This window comes from Muntiacus reevesi, chromosome 2, assembly GCF_963930625.1.
Source record: "Muntiacus reevesi chromosome 2, mMunRee1.1, whole genome shotgun sequence".
NCBI lineage: Eukaryota > Metazoa > Chordata > Mammalia > Artiodactyla > Cervidae > Muntiacus > Muntiacus reevesi.
Genome location: NC_089250.1, coordinates 262,273,477 through 262,292,013, shown reverse-complemented (window position 1 = coordinate 262,292,013; position 18,537 = coordinate 262,273,477). Strand labels below are relative to the sequence as shown.

Genomic DNA, 18,537 nt, shown 5'->3' with positions numbered 1-18,537 from the left:
CAGGGAGACACACACACAGATATGGACTGTCATCGGGGGATGGAGGAAAGTCCGGCAGCTGTGAAGACGGAGCAGGAGGCAGGGAGAAAACTCAGGGCATCAGAGATCTGAAGATCCCAGAGCTGTGTCTCTAACCCCGATTGTTTCATTTCTCCTGCCTCTCCCATCTGTGGCTCTCACAGGAAGGAGGGCGAAGGAGGGGGGGCTGGAGAGATAAAGACTGAGTGTCTGCAAGCTCTGTAGTGGCAGGGACTGTCTGATGTGCACGCGCATGCACACACACACACACACACACACACACACACACACACGGACTCACCCCACCACCACCATGAAAACACCACACACCTTCAGGTTTGAGACACCACATAAATACATAGAAGGCCACACACGTGCAGAGACATATGTGTAAGCACACACACACTCATGTGCAGAAACACACATGGGCATGTTCACATAAATACAAACTGTCTTTCATGTGTAAGAATCACTCAAGCACACAAACGCAAGCAGGTATGCACCAAAGTATTAAACACAAACCCACGAACACAGCTAAAGCAAGGAGACAATTGCTTGCGTCCAGCCCCAGCAGGATCCAGGGGATACCCTCGGGATGAACGGCGTCAGCGAGAGAAGACACGTGAGACCAGTCTTGATAGGGCCAAGTCTGCGAGAGAGAGAGAGAGAAAGAGAGAGAGAGAGAGAGAGTGACCAGACCGGGGGCGGGGTGGGGGTGGGGGGTGTGCAGCAGAGTCTGGCAATGCTGTATTTTTTTACCGTAGCTTTTATACCCTAAGTTAATACATTTCTGAAGGGAAGATAGTTTAACATTCTATCAGTTTGTCCTTCATGAAACCAGGGTGTTTTCTGCATACTTCTTTGTTTATGAGGGTCTTGTACATTATCTTCTGGCTTGGGGCCTATTAATATTTTATGCAAGTCAGGTGAATGTAAATCTATTTTCTGTTTCTATGGTGACCTTAACCACAAGGTAGCAGTCTCATAGGGCAACAGTACATAGTAGAAGTATAACCTTGTTAACACAAAAATTAAATCCTTCTGCAGAAGTTGTCAGTTGAGTTTATCTAAGAAGTTTACCCCACACTGACTCTGCGACTTTGGTGAGGCAGCCCCTGCCTAGCACTCCTGGCTAATAATTAACATTTCATTGTTATCACACTAGGGCCAAGCTCTTATTTTTCTAGATCTATAACTATATTAACAATGGTTTCTATAACACAACCTTAGCACATTAAAAGCAAAAACACAGCAAGCAAAGCACAGCAAGCAAACATCAACCCAATAACCACCTTTAGAACAATTTTTCTTATGTTTTCTAATAGGACTCCTTCACCCCTCAAAAAGGCTCTATGTCTATTAGGGCTTTTATATAATCAGGTTCTTTATGCTGTTTTATGATTAGGGTATTATGAGCAGTCATGCATATTAGTACCAAGGGCATAGACACATTTGCCAAACAAACTAAAATACCAGCAAAGGAGTTTAAATTAGAACACTCCTTTCAGCCTGGATAATCTCATGAAATACCACCACCTGGGAAACTTATTGATTAAAGTTCTAAAGTGATTCTTATTTGGAAAGAGATCAGGGAAGGCCTTCTGCCTGTGTCACAGAAATTAGGGAGTAGTTTATTGAAGCAAGCATCAGAAAGACAGATATCATCTTTAAGGTGAGCACTGGGGCAGCTTTTCTGAATCCCTGAAAACGTGATCCACCTTGCCTGTCAGGTTTTCTCCCTCATGACCTTGTCATGGGTAGGATCTCGTGTATTGGCTCCCACAGACAACAGGTGCTCCCCATACCCACAAAAGTCAACAGACTCATAGGGACCTTGTTATGGCTACCGTGGTGTCTCTGCCAGCATCTAGGGAGGGGCTATAGAGGTATCAGGGGAGCAGGTCAGCTGACTGCGGGAGCAGGAAGTATGTGCTCCTTTTCTTTTGAGTTCAAACTATCGGAGGATGCCAAGGTATGGGTGATGTGACATAACTGGGCGTGGAGGCAGGCTTAGCATAAAAGGCTCAGCCAGAAGCCCAGCAGTTGGGAGACCGTCGGACTGTGACCATGGAATTCAGCGTGCTCCTTCTCCTTGTTCTGCTCGCCGGACTCTGGGTCCTGCTGGCCAGAGGCCACCCAAAGGCCCATGGCAGCCTCCCACCTGGCCCCCGTCCTCTGCCCTTCCTGGGAAACCTTCTGCAGATGGACGGAAAAGGCCTGCTCAAATCCTTCCTGAGGGTGAGACTCAGGTGGGCGGGGTCTGAGGGTGGCTCCTTGCCTCCATCCTTGGGGATCATTCATCAGGAAATGTGAGGCATCCTTCCAGGCTCAGGGGTGGGTTGTGGGAAATTTGGCAAGGAAGGGATGTGGAGCTGAAGTGTGGTGGATGGCAATCAGGCAGTCAGGAGCATCCCTTGCTCAGCTGGAAGTGTGTGGGCATTGTCTCTGGAGAGGGTAGGCGGGTGTGAAGTGGTGTCTGGGTGTGAGCCGAGGGTATAGAAATCCCTGCTCCTCTGTCCCCCTCTCCCGAGTCCCTGCCTGCCACAGGGAGAGAGAGAGAAGAGGTGGTGGTACCAGTCAATAGGATTCTCCTTTGCCAACAAAAGCTGTCAAAGATTGGCCCCAGCCAGAACCAGACAAAGGGGAGGAGGGAGGGGAACAAGGAGGCCAGGTCCCAAGTCTTATCAAGCGTTAACATTAACGTGCAATGAGTAGCTGACCCTGGAGTGTTTACCAGGCCCTGTATCACGGCTCTCTAGGCATGATTTCATGATGGATGATCTATTTATGTATCAATAATGGAATCCATGTGCTTCCCAGGTGGTGCAGTGGTAAAGAATCTGCCTGTCAGTGGGTTCGAATCCTCAGTCGGGAATATCCCTTGGAGTAGGAAATGGCAACCCACTCCAGTAGTCTTGCCTGGAAAATTTCATGGACAGAGGAGCCTGTGGGGCTACAGTCCATGGGGCTGCAAGGAGTCAGACATGACTGAGCAACCGAGCACACGCACTATGTAATCTTCACCCGCGAGCCCGCTGCCCAGCAGGTCAGGCTCAGGGAACACTCGACAGTAACCCCAGCAGCCCCAGGGCTCTGTCCCCTCCCCCCAGCCCCTGCAGTGACCACACTCCTGGGTCTCGGGCTTGTCATCTGTCTTGTGTGGTTTTGTTTTTTTGAGCTCTACTGGTCCTTTGCTGTGGTGTGTAAACTTCCTCTAGTTGTGATGTGCCATCTTCACTTGTAGCGCATGGGCTCTAAAGCACGCAGGCTCAGTAGTTGTGACTCGAGAGCTCTCTAGTTGTGGCAGTCTGGTTTAGTTCCTCTGTGGCATGTGGGATCTTAGTTCCCCGACCAGGGATCGAACCCGTGTCCCTTGATTTTAAGGGAGAGTGTTTTGTCACAGATGTGGAGGCTCCGAGTGCATATTATTTAGTTTCCATCACAAAGGTGAACACCATAGACTATGGTGGAAATACCTGGAGTTAGTTTCTTCACTCAGAATTAAGTGGCTAGGATTTATCTGTATCATGGAGGAAATTCATCAGGTCTTGGTTACAACAGCTCATGGCCGAGAAGAGGAGTCGCCCTCACTTTAGAGAAATAGAGAGTGAGGTCAGCCCGGGGAAGGCACTGGGCCGTAGTTACACCCTGGGACTTCAGAGACAGGATGTGCAAGTCCAGCATGGAGGCCTTCTCATCTCCTTCATAGATGGAAGCTGCCTAATAATTTGTTATTTTATTTATTGTTATCACATGCACACTCAGTTGTGTCTGACTCTTTGTGACCCCTTGGACTATAGCATGTCAGGCTGCTCTGTCCATGGGATTCTCCAGGCAAGAATACTGGTGTGGGTTGCCATGTCCTACTCCAGGGGATCTTCCCAACCCAGGGATTGAAACCCCTTCTCCTGGGTCTCCTGACAACTTGGAGATCACTAAATCCTTTGGGAGTTTAAGGCATGGTGGATCCCCTCCTCCGTAAATATTGACATATATTTTGCATAAATTTTTGCTAGTTCCAGACCCCCTAAACCTCTTCTATAGCTCTTGCAAGGATCCTCTGTGTGTCTGTGATCCTCTATTTTTCCTGTTGTGCCACGGAACATGTGGGATCTTAATTCCCCAACTAGGGATTGAACTCGTGCCCCCTACCATGGGAGCTTGGAATTCCAACCATTGGACCACCAGGGAATTCCCCATGATCCTCCATTCTCATTGTGTCTTTGGAGAGAGAGAGAGAGAGGTTGAGAGAGATAGAGGGAGGGAGGGAAAGAGAGGTCATAGGTTAGTAGGTGTCATGATTTACATCCAAATCCTTCTGGAGTCAGGTGGATGAGGGCTTGTGTTCCAGATTCATCTCTTACTCATTGAATCTTAGCTTCTCTTCAGTAAGATGAGGTCGTGATGATAAGAATGCCTGCCTCATAAGAGACTTGGGAGGACTAGATAGTGCCTAGAGCTTGGTATACAGTAAGTGCTCATTAATTGGAGGCTATTTGATCTATTCATTTAGTTATTCATTCATTCAGTGGTAACTTACTGGGCACCTTCTGTGGGCCAGGAAATATTCTAGGCATTAATGATGTGGCATTAGGGCACACAAACAGAGAAGGAAATATTAGGTTGGTAAGAACTATGATTAAAATAAAGCAAGGTGATATTTTCAAGAGTGGTGGGAGCCACAAACCAGTGTTCTGTGACAATCTAGAGTAGTGGATGGGGTGGGAGGTAGGAGGGAGGTTCAAGAGGGAGGGCACATAGGTATACCTACGACTGATTCATGTTGACATTTGGCAGAAACCAACATAATGCTGTAAAGTCATTATCCTCTAATTAAAAATAAATAATTTTTTTACAAAAGTGACAGGAGATACTTGAAGCTACTTTAGAATGAATGGTGAAGGAAAGGCTCCATCTTGCCTTGTTGCTGATCAGACACCCTGAAAGATGCCTGTGAATGACATCAATGAGCGACAGGTGTCAGTGGCAGACCTCAGAAGCAGGAGCAAGCTCAGCATGTTTGGGGAACCACAGCGAACCTAGATCTGTGCGATCCCAGGGTCTGTGTGAGTGGGTGCAGATGTCAGAGGGGTGATGGGGCAACATCGTGTAGGGCTCTGTCCACCATGGGGATACTTCAGATTTCAGTCTCAGGGTAGGGGGAGCGCTGGATGGTTTGAAACAGGTTAGGGATATTAATTAATTTACATTTTAATGAGGTAGCTCTGGTTTCAAGATAGGGTTGTGTGTGTAGTGAAAGGATTGTGTGTAGCGCAGGAAAGGAAGTAAGGAGACCAGCAAAGAGGGTTTGCAGACGTCACTGTGAAAGAGTTTTCAATAAACTTAACCTTCTTATAGTTTTAAGTCCACTTTTTAATCAAGTTTTGAAATTGCGGTATCGTTGATTTACCAAGTTTTGCTGATTTCTGCTGTACAGAAAAGTGATTCCATTGCACACATATATGTTTTCGTATTAAAAAGCTTCTTTTCCGTTATGGTTTATCTCAGGATATTGGATGTAGTTCCCTGTGCTACACAATAGGACTTCATTGTCTATCCTTTCCATGTCTGAAAGCTTACATCTGCTGTGCTCAGCCTCCCACTCCATCCCCATGTGTCCCCTTGACAACAACCAGTCTGTTCTCTATGTCTGCAATTCTGTTTCTGTTTCTTAGGTATGTTAATTTGTATCATATTTGTTTCATTTGTGTCACTTTTTAAATTAATTTTTTTTACACTGTGTTACCTTAATTAAATTATTATTTCTTTGGCCACATTGTGCAGCATGCAGAATCTTCCTTCCCTGACTGTGTCATACTTTAGATTCCACATACAAGTGATATCATATGGTGTTTGTCTTTTTTCTTCTGTAAGTCAACTTGTAACTGAAGCTTAACCTTTAGGGTAAAGTACACAAATCCTAAGTGCTCAGTTCAGTGAATTTTCTCAGAAGAACATACTAATGGCATACTAATGACATACAGATACGTAACAACTTGGCTCATGCCCAGAAACCTCCTTAAGTCCCCCTTCCAGTCACCACCCTCCTTTTATTCTCACACCATAAGTTCCTGTTATCTGTTTCTGAATTTCATATAAATAGAATTATGACATATGAACTCTTCTGGGTCTAGTTGCTTTCACTCAACATTACATCTGTGAGTTTCATTCTTGTTGTAGGTTGTAGCAGTGGTTTTTTTTTTCATGGCTGTATAGTAGCCACATTATGAACTCATCATAGTTGTTTATTCCCTATGTTGCAGAGCATTTTTATTATAAAGCAACTATGAATCTCCTTGTTTCTTATTTTACTGAGCACATATATGCATTTTAGTTGCTTAAGACACCAACCAAGCCAACCAGTGGCAAAACTTGATGTTATGATTTTTCAAAATTCATGATAACCCCCAGAAAGTTATCGCTTTAGCTTCATGCCTCCCAAGTGGGTGGGTGGTTCTCTGGGGAAATTGCCAGGAGGCAGATGGGGGTTGAAGGTGGGTGTCAAGAAGGATGATTTTTTAAAAAATATTTTATTTATTTATTTTGCCTGTGCTAGGTATTAGCTGCTCTTCACTGTGGCATGGAAATGCTTAGTTGTGGCATGTGGGATCCAGTTCCCTGAGCAGGGGTTGAACAAGGGCCCCTGTATTGGGAGCTCAGAGTCTTAGTGAATGGACCACCAATGAAGTTCAAAGAAGGATGATTCTTTAGATGAGGTGCCAGTGAGATGTCACGAGACTCAACTAATATCACCTGGGCTGGAGTGAAATAATGAATGGGAATATTTAACCACCTGTGCTTCTTAGTGGGCTTTCCAGGTGGGGCTAGTGATAAAGAACCCACCTGCCAATGCAGGAGATGTCAGAGACATTGGTTCGATCCCTGGGTCAGAAAGATCCCCTGGAGGAGAGCATGGCAACCCACTCCAGTATTCTTGCCTGGAGAATCCTATGCATACAGGAGCCTGGGGGACTATAGTCCATAGGATTGTAAAGAGTTGGACATGACTGAAGTGACTTAGCACACACACACGTTGTTTAATACATCAACGAAGCTAACCAGTGTGGACTGGGCTGGGTCACGGGTTAATGTTTTAGTTGTTGGGTTCTGGGAAGCAAAAAGGCAGGCTGGGTGTAAGGTCTTGGGTCAGTGGGTAGTTATCAATCTATATGTAAGTGTTTTAGGTTTTCCCTGGTGGCTCAGATGATAAAGAGTTTGCTTGCAATCCAGGAGACCCAGCCACGATCCCTGGTTTGGGAAGATCCCCTGGAGAAGGGGATGGCAACCCACTCCAGTATTCTTGCCTGGAGACTTCCATGGAAAGAGAAGCCCGGCGGGCTATAGTGTATGGGGTCACAAAGAGTCAGACACAACTGAGTGACTAACACACACACACAAGTGTTTTCCTGATTTAAAAATGGAGATGGGGACAGCGGTGCATGCTGACTAACAGCAGCCTTGGCTGTGGGTGTCCGTGGCAGTTCCAACAGAAATATGGGGATGTCTTCATGGTGTACCTGGGGTTGGCCATTCGGGAGGCCCTGGTGGACCAGGCCGAGGCCTTCTCTGGCTGAGCGAAGATAACCGTTGTTGACCCAATTGTCCAAGGATACGGTAAGGGCCTCAGGGCCACCGGGAGGGGACAGGGGATAAGGATGGGGATGGGGATTGGGGAGGGTGAGTCTGGGAAAGGAAGATAGGGGGTGGAGCGGGACCCGGAGACTCCTTGAAAATTCCTCTGCAACCCAAGCCTCTCCTAAACCCTAGGTGTTGTCTTTGCCAACGGGGAACATTGGAAGGCCCTGCGGTGATTCTCTCTGGCCACCATGAGGGACTTCGGGATGGGAAAGCGGAGCGTGGAGGAGCGGATTCAGGAGGAGGCTCAGTGTCTGGTGGAGGAGCTGCGGAAATCCCAGGGTGAGCCCTGGGTTGGGGGTGGGCAGGAGAGGAACACGGGGAAGCTGTGTGATCACAGTAGCCCAAAGACAGAGGGTACAGGTGGGCAGAGAGAGAGAGATGCCGAGACAGAGAGGAGACAGAGCTTGGGAGGCCAGCAGAGGAGCAGGGACCAAGAGAGGGGTGAAGAGACGGGAAAGAGGAGGGTAGTTGAGAAATGCGGGGGTGGGGGGGGGGCAAGGGAGATACAGGCGTGTAGTGTCAAGAGGAATGCAAAGACGACTCAGGCAGTAAATAGCACGTTACTTGCCTGTGTTCAAGTGAACCGGTTCGTGGTTTGCTTGTATCTGTCAAGGGCCAAAATGTGACTTCAATGAAAAGAAAGTAAAGAGAAAAAAAGAGAAAACAGACATTTCAAAAAAAGGACAAACTATGTTTTCCTTTCTTTGGGTGAACAACTGGCAGTGAGCGAGGGGGGCAGTCGGGGTTTTCTGTTCTTAGAAAACCTGGTGAGTAGTTCTGGGTGCTTTAGGATTCTTCAGAAACGTCCTGCCTGACACATAGAGGTGACAAGATGCTTTCTTAAGAGATTTTGAGACATAAATGGAGAGTCTGGGCGAAAGAGACAGAGCCACGGTCAGCTATAGAGGTATAAGGATGGAAGGACTCAGAATAAGACAAGAGGAGACAGAGTGATTCAGATGGAGACACAGAGAGGAAGAAAGAGACAGAGATGGAGGGATCGAGGCAAAATGAGAAGAGACTCAGAGAGACAGGAAGGAATAATGGCAGGGAGAAACAAGCACGAAGATTGGAGAGAGACAGAGAGGCTCAGGAAAGGGTGTGCAAGGGAAAAAGAGACAGTGGACAGGAGAGACCCAGGGAGAGGCCGCACTGACCTACACTCCTGGGTGCACAGCCTGTCCTCCCTCCGCCTGGGGTGAGCTTGGCCCATCCAGACACAAACAATCAAGCGCAGAGCAGTTCCCAGAGGACCAGAGAGCTCTAGGGCTGGATGAAAAAGATGGGGGTGAGGGGGGAAGGGCGGATAGGTAAGGTACCAGGAGAACAGAGCTTTGTCAATGGCACCTGCAATTGATTGAACACCTGCTCTGCAGATTCTTCCCAGGACTGAGATGAGAATTTAATAAAATAATATTTGAAGTGCTTAGAATAGGGCCTGGCACAACTTCTACCCTAGCGAGTGTTGGCTGTTATGAGACTTTTTTTTTTTTTCATTGTGACTGACTGATAGAGCAGAGTCACAGAGACAGCTCTCCTAGCCCTTGAGTCTGTGTCCTGCGCCCCACCCCTTTCCGTCTAGGAGCCCTCCAGGATCCCATCATCTACTTCCACTCCATCACCGCCAACATCATCTGCTCCATTGTCTTTGGAAAACGCTTTGACTACAGAGATCCTGAGCTCCTGAGGCTGCTGGAGTTGTTCTTCCAATTGTTCGTGCTCATCAGCTCGCTGTCCAGCCAGGTCCGGGAGGGCAGAGCTCGGGTGGACATCCAGGCAGGGGAGAGGGGTGATTTGCTTTTGGGAACCGGAAAGGCACCTTACAGCCAGAAGAGGGACAAAGACAACAGAGAGAGAGAGAGAGAGAGAGACAGGGACACAGAGGCCTGGGGTAAGGGAGAGATGGTGAGACAGGACTGAGAGAATAAGAGGAAGAAATGGGAGTGATGGAGGAAGGAGAAACAGAAAGAGGACTCAAAGACACACACATGAACCTGCTCCTCTCTTAAAAAGATAAAGTGTGTCTTTCTCAATTAACCTAGAAATACCCCTATTGCAAAAAGTGAAAGTGTTGGTCGGTCAGTTGTTCTGACTCTTTGTGATCGCAGGGATTGTAGCCTGCCTGGCTCCTCTACTGTCCAGGCAGTTCTCCAGGCAGGAATGCTGGAAGGGGTTGCCATTTCCTCCTCCAGAGGATCTTCCAGACCCCTGGCATTGCAGACAGATTCTTTACCTTCTGAGCCACCAGGGAAGTCCCACCCCTATTGTATGTTCAGTTAAAAAGTGAAACTTCAGAAAGGTCTGCCTGGCTGTTGCTCTCAACCGAGAGTGCAGGTCAGAGTCACAGGAATGAATATCACAAATCCAAATTTCCATGACCTCCTAGTGGAGAGTCAGGCCTGGAAAATCTGGAAAGTGGTTCAGATGAGTACTTGCACAAGTCCAACAAGGGGTTTCAATTTTCTTCTCTCACAGAGAACCACAGAGAGGGGAAAAGCCTGGGAGTTCTGCCAAACAGTTAACCATGTTATCTCTTGAAGGACAGGTGAAGGAGGAATTCCACATCATAGTTTATACTATGCTGCGTTTCTTGCAGTTGTTGGCAACAAATTAGAAGTTTCATTTCTCATTAGACAAAGGAATAGACATATGTTCCCAGACAGTCAGCAGCTTCATTTTTTGTAGGCATCGTGTTATCAAAGCCTGACACAGCAAGAATGATGCAAGACGAGTAAAGAGGCAAAGAGAGGTTTGAGTAGAAGAGATAAAGTGGCTGGGGTAGGCAGGGACAGGGCAGAAGGTGGATGAGCAGGAGACCCATGGAGATGAAGAGAAGTGGAAAGGAGAGAGAGACAGTTGGGCCAGAGACAAACAAGAAGACACAAGGAGAGGGGGAAAGATGCAGAAAGAGAAAAATGTGATCTCTTACACAAAAGACACACAGAAGCTGTGAGTGAGAGGCTCAGATACAGAGTGAGGGCCGGAGGGAGACAGAGCCTGAGAGGTGGAGAGAGAGACAGAGACAGGGAGACCAAGACACCCCAGAGAGGCAGAGAGATAGAGAGAGTGACAGGAAAACAGAGATCCCCTGTGAGGGTACTGGGCAGAAGGAATGTCCCTCCCTGTGACCCGCTAGCTCAACCCTGCAAGGGCCTCACAGTCCCTTCTCTCCTGCAGCTGTTCGAGCTCTACCCCAGCTTCCTGAAGTACTTTTCTGGCTCACACAGGCAAATCTACAAAAACCTGCAGGAAATCAACGTCTTCATTAGCCGCAGTGTGGAGAAGCACCGTGAGACCCTCGACCACAATGCCCCCCGGGATTTCATTGACTGCTACCTGCTCCGCATGGAAAAAGTGGGATTTGGAAGAGGCAATGGGGTGGAATGGAGGAGACCAAAAGATGTAGAGTGAAAAGGGAGGGGAAAGGAGTAGATCAGTGGGCGGAAGGGAGAGGGGAGGGGAGATTTGGAAGGGAGCAGGGGGAGAGAGTAAAGAGGGGGGATTTGCAGGGAGGAGACAGAGGTATGGGAAATACAGGACAAGGGGGAAAATGCAGCAGCTGGTGAAAAGAGTCACAGAGGCAGAGAGACTGGGAGAGGAAGGGGGACAAACACACCAAAGAGATGAAAGATGATTGAAACAGAGCAAGACAGAGCAAAGGGAGATTGAGACCGAGATAGAGAGACGGTGGGACACACAGAGCATAGAGGAAAGGGGAAAGGGCCAGAAACAGGCGGAGGGACCCGGAGAGAAGAGGTGTGGGGAGCAGGGCCCCGGCCTCCCCTGATGTGAACCCTACCCGTCTGGATTCAGGATAAGTCCGACCCCCAAAGCCAGTTCCATCATTGGAACCTCATCATGTCTGTTCTGTCGCTCTTCTTTGCTGGCACGGAGACAACCAGCACCACGCTCCGTTACGGGTTCCTGCTCATGCTCAAGTACCCGCACATTGCAGGTGGGCAGGCCGGGGACGAACACTGGGAGGGGCTTCTGACCCGTCTGCAGGTCCAGAAATGGGGCTAGAGGTCTTTGGTGAAGGCGAGAGGCAGCTTTCCCCTCTTACACCAGGAGCCTTAGGTTGTTTTTGTTTTTCTGTTTCCCTTCACCCCTGACCAGGCATGGCTTTGCACCCCATGCTCTGGCAGTGAGCAGCCTTAACCCCTGGACCACCAGGAGTGTCCCCCGAGCAGTGCAGGTTTTGAATGATCTACCCAACTAAACCAGGCCTGTTGGTGGATGGATGAATGAAGAATCTGTCAATCTGGGGAGTTCTCTTGAGGTCCAGTGCCCAGGACTCAGTACTTCCACTACCATGATCCTGGGTTCAATCCCTGGTCAGGAAACTAAGATATGGCAAGTAGCGCAGCATGGCTAGAAAAAAACAAAATCCGTCAATCTGTTTTCCCACTGTTTCTTCTATCACTTAATGATCGACCCACTCATTTACCCATCTGTCCCTTCAACTCATCAGTCAACCTGTGCACTCAGATTCTTTCATCTGTGATTCATCTAGGATATATACATCCATTCTTTATTTGGACAAACAGCTTCATCTATTGATCATTTGAAACAGTGATTCATTGAATGAAGTGTTTGTCACTGATTCATCTGTTTCTTCATTTATTCATGCATCCATCTGTTTTTCTAAAACTAGGTTACATACCTTAATCCTTCCATTGCTTGTTTTTCACTACATTCCTCATCCATCTATCTTTTCATTTATTTATTTCATAATGCACTCATTTATTCGGCCTTAATTTATAATTCTATCATTCAATCCATCCAACCACCCACTGATTCCTCTCTTTACCTGTTCCTTTAAATGCATTCATTCACATGTTCTTCCAGAAGTTTAGCCATCCAACCATTCATATGTGTTATTGGTTCATCAAGTTCATTTATTTGCCTATGGATCATTTAGTAATAAATTACTCTTTGATAAGTTAAGAATACATCCATTCATTAGCATTCTTCCATTTATCAGTCTTTCCACTCATGAATTGGAGAAGGAAATGGCAACCCACTGCAATATTCTTGCCTGGAGAATTCTGTGGACAGAGGAGCCTGGTGGGCTCCTGTCCATAGGGTCACACAGAGTGGGAAATGACTGAAGCGACTTAGCATGCATGCATACATTGGAGAAGGAAATGTCAACCCACTGCAGTATTCTTGCCTGGAGAACAGAGAAGCCTGGTGGGTGTCATCTATCGGGTCGCACAGAGTCGGACACGACTGAAGCGACTTAGCAGCAACAGCAGCAGCAGTCACTCATGATTTATTCTACTAGTTGATCAAATGATTGATGTGCTCATTTATTTACCCAGTTGTTCATGGGTTAATCCACTGATGTGTTTTACTATTATATTCCTGAGGACCTAGCACAATGCCTCATCTATAATATACACACGATAAATATTAGTTCAATTTCTACTCATCTTAGAGGAGGAAATTTGTTAGGTTCATAGCCCTGAGTTCTTAGGCTGAAATTCTGAGCAAAACTGGGGTTGACATGTGTGTGTGTGTTTGCATGTGTATGTTGGGAGAGAATCCATAATGTTCATTAGATATTAAAGAGTGAAAATTCTTGTATTTTTCCCATTTCTCCTCCCACTCCAAGCTGGTTACTCAGAGGACTGTCAATGATCTAACCATTTCCTATGGATTTTCTGGGCTTATTGGCCTCGAAATGAATGGACCAATGTTCATAGAACATTGAACTCTGTTCCAACATAGAAAGCAGTGTTCCTGGTGAAATATCTATATAACAGAGTTTCACTGGTCCCACGCTTCTGTGCAGAGAAAATCCACAAGGAGATCGACCAGGTGATTGGCTCACATCGCCCTCCAGCCCTGGATGACAGAGCCCAAATGCCATACACGGACGCAGTCATCCATGAGATTCAGAGATTTTCGGACCTCATCCCCATGGGCGTGCCCCACATGGTCACTAAAGACACTCATTTCCGAGGGTACATCCTCCCCAAGGTACAGCACCTCACTGGGCTGCCATATCTCCCTCGTGTGGTTCTCCTGGGTTCTCTTTCATGTCCCATTGTTGACCTCTTTTTGGTTTTATCACTTACTCTTGGCTCATGATGTGTAGGGGTGGGTTGGGGGAGGAAATGGAGATATCTTTCAATCTTGTGACCCTCCCTCAGGGCACAGAAGTCTATCCCATCCTGAGCTCTGCTCTCCACGACTCGCATTAATTTGAAACCAGATGACTTCAACCCTAACCACTTTCTGGATGCCAAAGGGACGGTGAAGAAAATTGACGCTTTTATGCCCTTCTCCATAGGTAAGCTGGGCCTGCATTCCAGAGTGCAGGTGCCATGACCTCTTGAGGACAATCAAAGACAGGTCTTTGTACATTGGGCAGTTTATCTGTGCCAGTTGCCTTACCTGTGTTAACTCATCTCATCTTCACACCAACCCTAGAGGGGGCTTGAGAACCATGGTCACATCCCAAAGGCACAACTCTGTAAGGGCAACAAGTATACCTCTCTACACACATGTATCAAATCTATTGAACACCACTATGAGCCAAACATTTTATCAGAGGTTGAAGATAATGCATTAGACAAGTCACCATGAGACACAGTTCCTACCCCAGGAAGTTTACAGTCCAACAAGAGAGATAAGCATGCGTTATATGGTTACCGAAAAATCTATAAATGAATAAATGTTGCAGTGGGTTAGAACTCCTTGGCTAACATAAGTGTTCAGAGGCCAACTCTTCTTCATGTAACGAATCATAGTTATGAAAAGTGCTCGAATGGGGCTTTGGGAATATCAAATAGGAAATACTGACTACTCCTGGTGGGTCTGTGAGGAAAAGCTTACCCTAAACAGCCTTCTAAGCTATGACCTCATGGGGGAGTATCAACCAGCCACTGGAAGGCATGTTCCCTCAGAGGGAGAAGCAAGGGCAGAGCCTGATGGTGGAGATGGCATGGTTCATCTGAGAAAGAACTCAGGAAGACTGGAACATGGATTACAGAAGAGAAGGGTGAAGAAGAAGATAAGTGAAGAGGAACAAATGAGCCACTTGATGAGGGTGAAAGAACATTCAAAACATGAAGATCATGGCATCTCGTCCCATCACTTCATGGCAAGTAGATGGGGAGAAAGTGGAAACTGGTAGATTTCATTTTCTCGGGCTTCAAAATCACTGCGGATGATGATTGCAGACATGAAATGAAAAGATGCTTGCTCCTTGGAAGAAAAGCCATGACAAAGCTGGACGGGGTATTAAAAAGTAGAGACCTTTGCCAACAAAGGTCCGTATATTCAAAGCTATGGTTTCTCATTAGTCATGTATGGATGTGAGAGATGGACCATAAAGAAGGCTGAACACTGAAGAAGGGATGCTTTTGAATTGTGGTGCTAGAGAAGACTCTTGAGAGTCCCTTGGATGGCAAGTCGATCAAACCAGTCAATCCTGAAGGAAATCAACCCTAAATATTCATATGAGGGCTGATGCTAAAGCCGAAGCTCCAATACTTTGGCCACCTGATGTGAAGAGTTGACTCATTTGAAAAGATCCCGATGTTGGGAAAGACTGAGGGCAGGAGAAGAGGGCGACAGGGGATGACATGGTTGGATAGTATCACTGAATCAATGGACATGAGTTTGAGCAAACTCTCAGTGATGGTAAAGGATAGGGAAGCCTGGTGTGCTGCAGTCTGTGGGGTCGCAAAGAGCTGGACAGAACTTATCAAGTGAACAACAAGGATGATGAGCTCAGCTGGGTGGGGCCTTGAAAGCTGGGAGGAGTCTGAATTTGTTCTACTGGAACTAGGGAGCCAGGGAGGGTCTTGACATGCTTTGATTTCACTCTCTCGCTATTGTCTGCTCCTTGACCCCAACCAGAAGAAATCCCAATGCCCAGGTTCTCCTCCTTGGGGAGGAAGGTGGACCCATGCATCAAGTCCCTAGTTTTGAATCGCACCAGTGACTTCAGTGACTCAGGGCCTCTAGCTGTGCCCAGTGCAATGGCTTCCTCTCTCCTTTCTTTCTAAACTTTTGTCTGCGCTGGGTGCTGTGTTGCAGGGGCTCTAGGGCATGTGGACTCAGTAGTTGCTGCACAGGCTCAGTTGTGGTATGTGGGAATCTCACTAATTGTTCCCTGACCAGGAATCCAACTAGTCACCCTGCATTGGGAGCTTGGAGTCTTATCCACTGGACCAGCAGGGATGTCCCCTCCCTCCTTAGTTCTTCTTCAGGGAGAGCCAGGGGACCTGTGATGTCTGGGTGGTGGGTGAGCGTTAGTTTCTCCATTAAACAGTCTTGTCCGAAGTTTTATGAGAGGGCGAGATGTGAGAAACAGAAAAAGAGACAAACAGACAGATAAGGAGAGAGTGAGTGAGAAACACAGAGAGAGAGACAGACAGAAAGACAGGAGAGATAATGGTAGAAAGAGACTTAGTGAATGAGATAATAGAGGGAGGTGGAGAAAGAAGAGGCTGAGAAAGAGGAAGACAGAGAGGAAAAGAGAGAGTGACAGAAGCAGAGAGGAAGAAACACTGAAGGAGAGGAAAGCAGAGATTGTCAGGTGGACTGAAGAAACGCAAGCGCACTGCAGGGAGAATCAGACTCAAATAGACAGAGAAAGGGACTTACATACGATTCAAGAAGGTGGGACAGGGAAGAGATAAAGAGCAAAGATACAGTGCCTGGCAGAAGGTATAGACAGAGGAAAAGACTGAAGCCGACAGCCATGGGCAGAGAGAAAGAGCCAGAGGGTGTCCCGCTGCAGAGCCCAAAGGATGGGAAGGACTGGGTTGGAGGGAGCAGAAGTCAGAATGTTCTTGGAAGAGCCCAGTTGCAGATTCAGAGACAGGAGGAGAATCAGCTGGGAGCGCCACTCTGAGTACTGCTGGGCTCCTGTGTCCTAACTTCTAAATGAGCCTAGAAGTTGTAGACATTCTCCAGTTATGTCCAATGGGCATGAAGTCTCACCACTTGGAAGACTTGAGGGGGAATTCCTTGGCCATCCAGGGGTTGACTCTGGGCTTCCACAGCAGGGACTAATGGTTCGATCGTTGGTCAGGGAACTGAGGTTCCCAAAGGCCACTCGGTGCAGGCAATAAGAAATCAAATCAAACTTTTATTTTTTAAAGGGAGAGGCTGTCAGGGTCTCAGCCTTTTTTCTGGCTCCTTCCATTCTCCCTTCACTCCAGGTTTATTGTTTAGAACTGTGGTGGGGGGATCCATATGCCTCTGAGAATCTCATGGAATCTGTCCACTCAGGTCCCATGACCATCAGTCCTACACACAATGTTACATATATTTGTTATTGTTTTTTTCAGAACTCCTGGAGCCCATGGCTCTCAAGCTGAGATAAGAAGAAAACAGAGACATGTAAGTATACATATCGCCAGGAAGACACCTGGCATGCAAACTCCCTACCATACACACCCAGAGACCAACACAAGGTAGTCCCTACATTTGCCTTTAGTAACAGTCCTTCCTAGAATAAATCAGTCCTGAATATTCATTGGAAGGACTGATGCTGAAGCTGAAGCTCCAATACTTTGGCCTCCTTATGAGACCAACTGGCTCACATGAAAAGACCCTGATGCTAGGAAAGATTGAAAGCAGGAGGAGAAGGGGACGACAGAGGATGAGATGGTTGGATGGCATCACCATCTCTATGGACATGAGTTTGAATAAGCTCTAGGAGTTGGTGATGGACAGGGAGGCCTGGAGTGCTGCAGTCCATGGGGTTGCAAAGAGTCGGACACGACTGAGCGACTAACCTGACCTGAACTGTTCAGGTCTTCTAAAAATTTTAGAAAACACTAACATTTTTATCGTCAAAAGAGCCCTACTAGATAGGTACCATTCTTCCCATGTTAGGTATGACAGACATGAAAACTATTAAGTCAGAAATATGCATTGGTCTGTATGTGCAGGCAGATGCACACACACACACACACACACACACACACACACACACACACAGGGCCATGAAACTCTCTGGAATTTGAATACAAACTCTGTCCCAGAAACATGAGCAACGTGCATTCACTGCACAATTGGCACTTACTTTCAGAGAGTTTCGAAATCCTCTAAGAGTCTCCTGTGGCTACAAGTTAAAGGTTAATCCCACACAACTTTATTGCAATGAGCACAAGTGTCTGGGCTATGGCGTGTGAGCAGGCAAAGTGTGTGCATCTGCTCCCAGTGCACACCGTGATCCGAGATTCTGTGCCTCGTGTCCACCTTGTGAACCTCTGTTCTGTCCCCACAGGGAAGCGCATCTGTCTTGGCGAAGGCATCGCCCGCACCAAATTATTCCTCTTCTTCACCACCATCCTCCAGAACTTCTCCGTGGCCACCCCGTGGCCCCTGACGACATTGACCTTACTCCCTGGGAGAGTGGGGGTGGGCAGAGTGCCCCCCAGCTACCAGATCCAGTTCCTGCCCCACCAAAGAGGCTGAGGGAAGGCGATCAAGGATACCAGGGTCATGTGTGTCCCCACCTCTGCAGAGGATGGCCCCCGAACTCTCTCCCTGTCTTCCTGCCTCTGAAAAGGCTGTGCTGTGAGCCAGCATCCCTCCCCTCCATGGATACCACCTCCTTGGGAAAGTCCCATCTCCATCTCACCTCTTCTGCCCTTCGGCAGCTCTTCTAAACTCAAGGAGTTGTTTCCTTCCACCTATTAATAGAATTCCACGAGTGATGTGTACATATATACATAAATATGTATATATAAGTGTGTATATATTATATATCTTTGGCTAAATAAATGAAGCAAAGAATGAAAGCTTGCCTCAGTATCTCTCAGCAGTTCTGCCTTTGGGGCCAGAGCTTACCCAAGTGAATATTCCCCTCTTGAGAATAACCACAGCCTCCCTTTCTCCACACCTTGGATT

The 18,537-nt window shown here is 47.2% G+C and overlaps 1 pseudogene; it reads left to right on the top strand.

The window, feature by feature from the left end:
- Nucleotides 1-2,085: 2,085 nt before the first annotated feature.
- On the top strand, nt 2,086-18,102 carry LOC136158787 (cytochrome P450 2B4-like; annotated as a pseudogene).
- Nucleotides 18,103-18,537: the final 435 nt, after the last annotated feature.